The sequence below is a fragment of the Chrysochloris asiatica genome, unplaced genomic scaffold (assembly GCF_000296735.1).
Source record: "Chrysochloris asiatica unplaced genomic scaffold, ChrAsi1.0 scaffold00312, whole genome shotgun sequence".
NCBI lineage: Eukaryota > Metazoa > Chordata > Mammalia > Afrosoricida > Chrysochloridae > Chrysochloris > Chrysochloris asiatica.
In genome coordinates, this window is record NW_006408830.1 from 2,735,631 (window position 1) to 2,743,821 (window position 8,191).

An 8,191-nucleotide genomic window follows, 5' to 3' on the forward strand; every position below is an offset into this window, starting at 1 on the left:
CTGACTCGATGACACCTAACAACAACAACAACAAACATCTCCCTTCTTGACTCCAGGTCTTCCTTTAACCTCGGTTCTTCATCCTTGCTCATTCTTTTCAACCTCTCCACTGAAATATCTCCTGTAAGAGCCTCTGCATTATATACCTTATAAAGATGATAACTAATTTTCGGGATCCCCTCTTGCTCAATTTCTCAGAAGTATCTGGCACAGGTGACCCTTCCTGTCACCTTTTACTTGACACTCAGACATTTACCTGGGTTTCTTCCTAGTGGTAGGGCTCTGTTTCTCAGACAATCAGCAGGATATATTTCCTTCTCTAAATTTTGTAAAGTTCCCAAAGTGCTTAAATGTTCAGATGACTCACCTGGGATCTTATTTAAAGTACAAATTTGGATTCACCACATCTGGGTGGAGGCCAGAGATGGTACATCCCAGCCACTCGCAGGTGCGGCTGATGCTGCTGGTCTGAGGAGCACGCTGCGTAATGAGCCTGCAGGGAACTCCACATCATGGGTCTGTGTGCTCCCTTGCAGTGTCATTTCACTTGTTCCCCTTTTCTCTGTTATTTCCTGTATGCAGCTTGAATCGTTCTCAAACTTTGTTCACATTGGAACCATTTAGGGAGCTTAACAAAATTCCCATGCCCAGGAAAATACAGAACAGAACTTAAACCTCTAATGGACTCCAGACTTTCTGGAGCCATGGAAGCTGGATTGTTGTTGTTGTTAAGCCATCAAGTTGGTTCCGACCCATAGTGAACCTATATAGGGTTTTGGAAGATTGGCTGGTGAGCTTGAACCACCAACCTTGCGGTTCAAACCAACTCTGCAGTCCATTGTATTAACCTGCAGCGCCATACTAGGACTGTAAGGCTGGATGAACACCCCCCCCCCCACCTCCGCCGAAACTATTGCCCTAAAATAATCTTTACACCAAAAATCAAAAATATTCTCTGTGGTCTCCTTCAAACCAAACAACAGTGTAGCTTAACTAGAAAAGAATGTCTGCCGTCAACATGGTGCTTTTTTAAGATCTCTCAGTTTAGACATTGGCTATCAAAAATGGGGGGGAGGGGGAACCGAGGGGCGCCATCAAGGCAAGCAATCAAGTCCCTAAAGGACAAACCTCCCTCCAAGACTGAAACTCAAAGGGAACACATGAGCAGGCATGTAAGCTTGCTGGCAACCATGTTGGTCCACATGTGAGTGGAAGGCAGCAATGAAGAAATGGGCTGAGTTTGACCACATTCCATAGACTCCCATAGACCTGGAGATGAGAGAGAAGACGAAGGGCTGGTCGGTCCAAAGTGTGGTGAGGCTTGGGGACTCCTGAGCCCATGGACAAGGTACTAGCCATAGAGGGCTAGAGCTGAGAGTGAAACATCCAAAAACGCCCAAATTTGCAGATAGTACCCATTTGACCTAGCTTTGATGGCTTGATGATCAGAACTTGACTAAAGGAAGATTAAAAACTTTGATAAAGGAAACAAGTGTAAATTGCTACAATTTGATGAACTTGATTTATGGATGTAGTAACTCAAAATAGCAACGGAGAGGGAAAGAGTCTTCACATCAAGGACAGGCACCTTAGACATTGGCCAAATAAAATGAGAGGGACTTACAAGTTTTCAAGAGGGAATTTAATTTCAGAGTGTGAGGGGGAAGGTAGACTCCCCACTGAATAGTTCTCATCTTGTCTAGACAGGTCTGGTGAAAGGAGACAGGGATAAGATTCTTATGACTCAATAGTGAGTAATTGTTATCATGACTAATTGTGATTGTCAAAACTATAACGGTAGAAGTTTTGTAACATAAAAGGGGGAGCAATCTTACATTCCAGAAATAGAGGACATCGGACCATCAAGGAAGAGCACGAGGAGAATGTGGGACCCTATCCAGAGAAGCAGTGACACCAGATGTGGAGGCAGGGATGATGACCTGGAGAGATAGAGCAGCTGAGGACTCTAGACTCAGGGAAAGAGAAAGGCTGTGTGCTGGCAGCCAGGAGGCAGGCTTGCAGAATGTGCCCTTTGGCTGTTTAAATGATTTTATATTCCTGAGTGTTTTTGTGTATATCAGAAAACAAACAAAACAGAGAGAATAGAAGCAAATACTGTTGAATGATGATACACTGAGGGGATTGTAGTCATTACAATGAAACCAAATATGATAGGATGAGTGCAAAACTGATGTTCTCCCATGTAAACTATCACTCAATTTACAACAAAAGCTTTAAAAAAAAAAGAAAGGAAAAACACTGTGATGGTTTTGGGGGGAGGAAGAAATGATATATGTGCTAGAGGGTAGACATGCACTGACATGGATGGCAGGGCAGGCAATAAACACCTGGAGGGCGGTTGGCAGAGGAAAGATGGGGGTGACAGGAGACACAGGGAGGAATGCAGTGGTTGGAGTGAATAGAGGTAAATGCTGTTAACTGTTGGTGCAGGGAGATTGCAACCATATAACAAAGGAAAGCATATGATTAGTTGAATATAAAACTGATGATCTGGTCTGTAAACCTTCACTTAATTCACCATAAAAAGGTTTTTTTTAAAAAAAAAAAAAAATGAGGGGGGCTAGAAAGGCAGGAAGTGACTACTTAACAAACTTAGTTTCAGCATGAGGGGGGTAAGGTAGAAGCCCCACTGAGTAGTTTCCCTCTTTTCCAGATGGATCTGGTGAAAGGGGATGGGGGGAAATGGTGATAGGATTTTATGATCCAATTGTGAGTAATTGTTAGAAAAATTAATTTGATTGTCACAACTGTAATTGTAGAAGATGTGTAACTAAAAGGGGTGAGGAGTTAATTTGTCCTTTCAGGAACAGACCATCCCAGGACCATCAAGAAGGAAGCTTGAGATCCCTATGCGGTGACAGCTGAGACGGTGGCAGAGGTGGTGGCATGGAGAGACACAGCAGTTGTGAGTTCTAGACCCATGAACTGAGTAAGGCTGTGTGCCTGCGGGCAGAAGGTTGGCTTTCAAAATGTGCCCTTTGAACAATTAAATGAATATATCCTTTTTGTTTTGTATTGTACATAAAACATTTTTGCTTTGTTCATTTGTGAAATACAAGATGTAAATGGGGAGCCACAGTAAGGAAACAGGATAACTGTTGTTGTGTGGAGGGGATTGTAATCATTGAGATGAAACAAAGAGTATAATTTATAGACTGCAAAACTGATGATCTTGTCTGCAAACCTAAACTCAATCCATAATAAAAAATTACAACAAAAACAAAAAACCGCTCTGTTGTTATTAAGTGCCATCAAGTCGGTTCCGAATCATAGTGACCCTTTTTAGGGTTTCTGAGGAACAGCTGGTGTATCGGAATTGCTGCCGGTTGCAGTTCTACACCTGAAAATTTGATGTCCTATGCCTAGCCATCTCACACGGAATTTGCTCCAAATGGATATCCCTGCTTTAACTTGCTCCTCCCAACCCCAGCCAGTGGTACCACTGTCCCTAGTAACTCAGGCCACAAACCTAGGCATCCGTCTGAGTTCACTGGGTCCCTCCTATCCCCAATCTATCAACAGTCAGTCACCTCTCCCCTGGAAACCTACCCAATCCCACACTTCTACCTCTATCTGCCTCCAGTCAGTGCTCACCTCTGTGATCAGAGAAAGCTTTTAAAATATAAATTAATTTCCTTGCTTTTGGCCTCACATCACTAACGGTAGTCCTGGTAGGTCACTATAGGAAAAGTACTGGACTTCAAGCCCACAAACACTCCTTGGAAACCCTATAAGGGGCTGCTGCTGTAAGTCAGAACTGACTCAAAGGCACTTGCTGTGGATAGGTGCCATGAAGTAGATACCGACTCATTGCCACCTTATGAACAACAGAATGAAACACTGCCCTGTGCTGTGCCAACATACTTACCACCACCAAAACCAAAAACACAATGTTTCCTACTGACCCTGCTCCACAGGGTTTTAGAGGCTGTATATCTTACTGATGCAGAAAGTCTTGTCTTTTTCCCATGGGGCAGCTGGGGGGTTTGAACTAACGACCCTGTGGTTAGCAGCCCAGTGCTTAATCCACGATGTCACAAGGGCATCTTCACAACTAGTATATCACACTTAAAATGTTACAAGGTTTACACCTTCAGTTACACTGTTTCTTTAAAAAACCAGCTTTTACTCATTTCTGTTTGGAATGACCTCCCCGCTGCTGTCTCTGGTCATTCATCCATTCAGGTCTTCATACCAATGAGAGGCCTTCTTTTACTACCTTAACCACAATCTAAAAGTCCCTATCACCAAGATTAATGCTTTTTTTTTTTTTTTTTGCAATGATCAATATCTGGAACACTCTGTTTCGTTTATTTCTTGGACATTGTCCAGCTTCCCCAGGAAAGTGGGGAGTTTTGTCTGTCTTGTTCATTGCTGTGTCCCTAGCACCTCGGGCAGTATCTGCTATGTGGCAGGTGCCCCCAATCTATCAACTGAAAAGGAATAAGGTCTAGACTTCCCATAAAACTTTTACAAATCCGAACCCTATGACTGGGTTTACGTACAGCTGCTGTGAGGCTGGCTGCCAAGGTTTTGCGTCTCCCGGGAAACACGGGTAGACACGGGTTCGAATTGCCACCTGCTACCGACTTGCACCGTAACCTCGGCCGAGGACCTTAATCTCTGAGTCTCAGTTGTCTCGTCTGGGGCTGTGGGAGCGCTTTCCTGCACGTCCCCGCCTTGCACCCCAAAAGGTCATGGTGCCCAGTCCCTGCAGCTGGGTCCCTGTGGGTCCGCCCTCCTCGCTCTCAGACCCAGAACGAACCACCCCGAGGCCCAGGTACTCGCGCTCGCCCTCCCATGCGCGACCTACCTCTTCACGCAACGGTTCGAGGCCACCGGGCCGGCTCTGTTGTGCAGCTGGGCGCCGCCATATTGGCCCGAAGAGCTTCCGAGTCACCGCCTCTCCCGGGCGATAGCAAATCACGAAGATCAGTTTACATCTGTCCCGCCTACAACGGAAGGAGCACCAATAGGAAGGCTGAAGGGTCTTGGTCCCACCTCAGAACGAGTCAGACCCTGCCCTTAACGAAGCAATCCGCATCCCCCTTCTGGGAATGTGAAGTGAGACTGGAAAAGTCTTACTTATTGGGACGTTCCTAAATTGGAAAGCCGGATTTCGGGGGCCAGTGTTTCCAGCCCAAGGCCCCAGCTTTTCCACCTGAAGCGAGGAAAGGCATTATTAAATCTGGTTGTTGTTATGTGCCGTCAAGTGTGACTCATAGCAACTCTAAGAGCAACTGATGGAACCGCTGCCGGGTCGGTCCTGCGCCATCTTCACAATTATGTTCGAGACCACTGTTGAGGTCACTGTGCCAATCCATTTCATTGAGGGTCTTCCTCTTTTCACTGACCCTACGCTTTACCAAACATGATGCCCTTTCTAGGGATTGGTCCTTCCTGACAAATTGTCCATAATACAGAAACAAGTCTCATCATCCTCGCTTCTAAAGAGCATTCGGGCTGTACTCATTGATAGAGCAGGGATGGAAGGAAGGAGTAGCAGACCCAACACCCCCAGGCCCCTGGTAACTACCACTAACCACAGGTAGACGAAGATAAACTAAATAAGGAGACAAAAAGAAGACAAGCCTATGAGTTACGAGAACATCAGAGATGGACATTTTAAAGAATAAATATTCCTAGACGGCCATGATCGCAGACGATCTCACTAGCTTTCAGAGATAGACCCACTCGCCTCTCGAGTGTGCTTTTGTTTTCTATTAAACGTGCTTTCTCACACTCCCGTTGTCTTGCTCATGTCTTGCTACCCCAACACCTCACCCAAATCTGCGACTCCTTGCTAGAAGTCTAAGAGAATTCCTGGCACGTTGGGTAGCACTAATGACAACATACATTTGTTTGCTCTTTTGAAAGTCCTTAATACTCGTAATATTCTCGTCCAACACCTTAACTCAAATGCATCACTTCTTCTACTGTCTTCCTTATTCATTGTCCAACTTTCACACACATATGAGGTGACTGAACATACCATGACATGGTCAGCCACACCTTTGTCCTCAAACTGAGCCACATCTTTGCTCTTGAACATTTTAAAAGAGGTCTTGTGCAGCAGATTTACCTAATGCAATAAAAATGTCATTTGACTTCTTGACTGCTGCTTCCATGAGCATTGATTGTGGATCCAAGCAAAATGAAGTCTTTGGTAACATCAATTTTTTCTCCATTTTTCATGATGTTATTTATTGATCCAGAGGCCTGGTGTGGTGATGTGGAATAAAGTACTGGACCACAAGATCAGTTTGAACCACAAGGCCGCCGGTTCAAACTCAGCAGTCGCTCCGTTGAAACCCTATGCAGAGTCACTATGCATTAGAACCGACTCGACGTCACTTAACATTTATTGGTCCAGTTGTGAATATTTTCCTTTTCTTATCATTGACGTGCATACATACTGAAGGCTGTTGTTTTTGATCCTCATCAGTATTTCAAGTCCTCTTCACTTCCAGCAATAAAGGCTATGTCATCCTTATCAAAGGTTGTTAATGAGTCTTCATCCAGTCCTGATGCCACACTCTTCTTCATATAATTCAGCTTCCTGGGTTATTTGCTCAATAGACTCCATGGCACATAACCACCACTACCACAACCCACACGGATTAAATAAATATGGTGAAAGGATACAACCCTGACACACATCTTTCTGGATTTTAAATCATTCAGTATTCCCTTATTTTTATTTAACACTTGTTTCTTGATTCAGGTTCCTCATAAGCACAAGTTAACTGTTTTGGAATTCCCATTCACCACAAAGTAATCCATAGTTTGCTATGAGCCACACAGTCAATAAAACACAACTAAACAGCTTGCTTGCTGAAAGCAAAGAGGTCTTAAAATACTTTGATGAAGATCAAACACCACAGTATGGATTGCACCTTAATGTTAAGAAAAAACATACGTTCTCACCACCGGACCAATAAATAGCGTGATAAATGTAGAAAAGATAGAAGTTGTCAAAGACGTCATTTTGCTAGGATTCACAATCAACACTCATAGAAGCACAGATAAGAAATCAAATGACATTGCATTAGGCAAATTGCTGCACAAGACCTCTTTCAAGTGTTCAAGAGCAACAATATCAGTTTGAGGACTAAGGTGCACCTGACCCAAGTCATGGTATTTTCAATCAGCTCATATGCATGTGAAAGTTGAACAATGAACAAGGAAGACAGTAGAAGAATTGATGCATTTGAGTTAAGGTGCTGGAGAAGAATATCGGAACTACTATGGACTGTCAGTATGTTGTACTGTGGTGCTTTGCATGTTGCTGTGTTGCTGGAAACTATGCCACTAGTATTTTAAATACAAGCAGGGTATATCCACAGTGGATGGGTTTCAGTTGAGCTTCCAGACTAGGAAGAAGGAATGCTGGATTACTTCTGAATGTTTACCCACTGAAAACCTTATGAACAGCAGTGGATCACTGTCAGCACCAGAATATTGAATATTGGAACATTATGAAGAGCATCAGAATGTTGACAGATAAAGTGCCAGAAGATGAGCTCCTCAGGATGGAAGGCACTCAAAATACAACTAGGCAAGAGCTGCCTCCTCAAAGTAGAGTTGACCTTGATGATGCGAATGGAGTAAAGCTTTCAGGACCTTCATTTGCTGATGGGGCACAACTCAAAGTGAGGAGAAATGGCTGCAAACATCCATTAATAATCAGAACATAGATTGTACGAACTATGAATCTAGGAAAATTAGAAGTTGTCAAAAAGAAATGGAATTCATAAGGATCAATATCCTAGGCATTAGTGAGCTGAAATGGACTGGTGTTGGCCATTTTGAATCTGACAATCACATGGTTTACTATTCCAGGAATAACGTATTGAAGAGGAATGGCATCATTTCATGATCAAAAAGAACATTTCAAAATCTTGAAGTACAATGCTGTCTGTGATAGAATAATATCCATATGCCTATAAGGAAGACCAGTTAATAGAACTATAATTCAAATTTATGTACTAGGCACAAAAGTCAGTGATGGTGAAATGAAGAATTCTACCAAATTCTTCAGTCTGAAAGTAATCAATTATGCAATCAAGCTGTATTAATAATTATTGGCTATTGGAATGTAAAGGTTGGAAACAAAGAGGAAGGATCAGTAGTTGGAAAATATGGCCTTGGTGATAGAAACAGTGCTGGA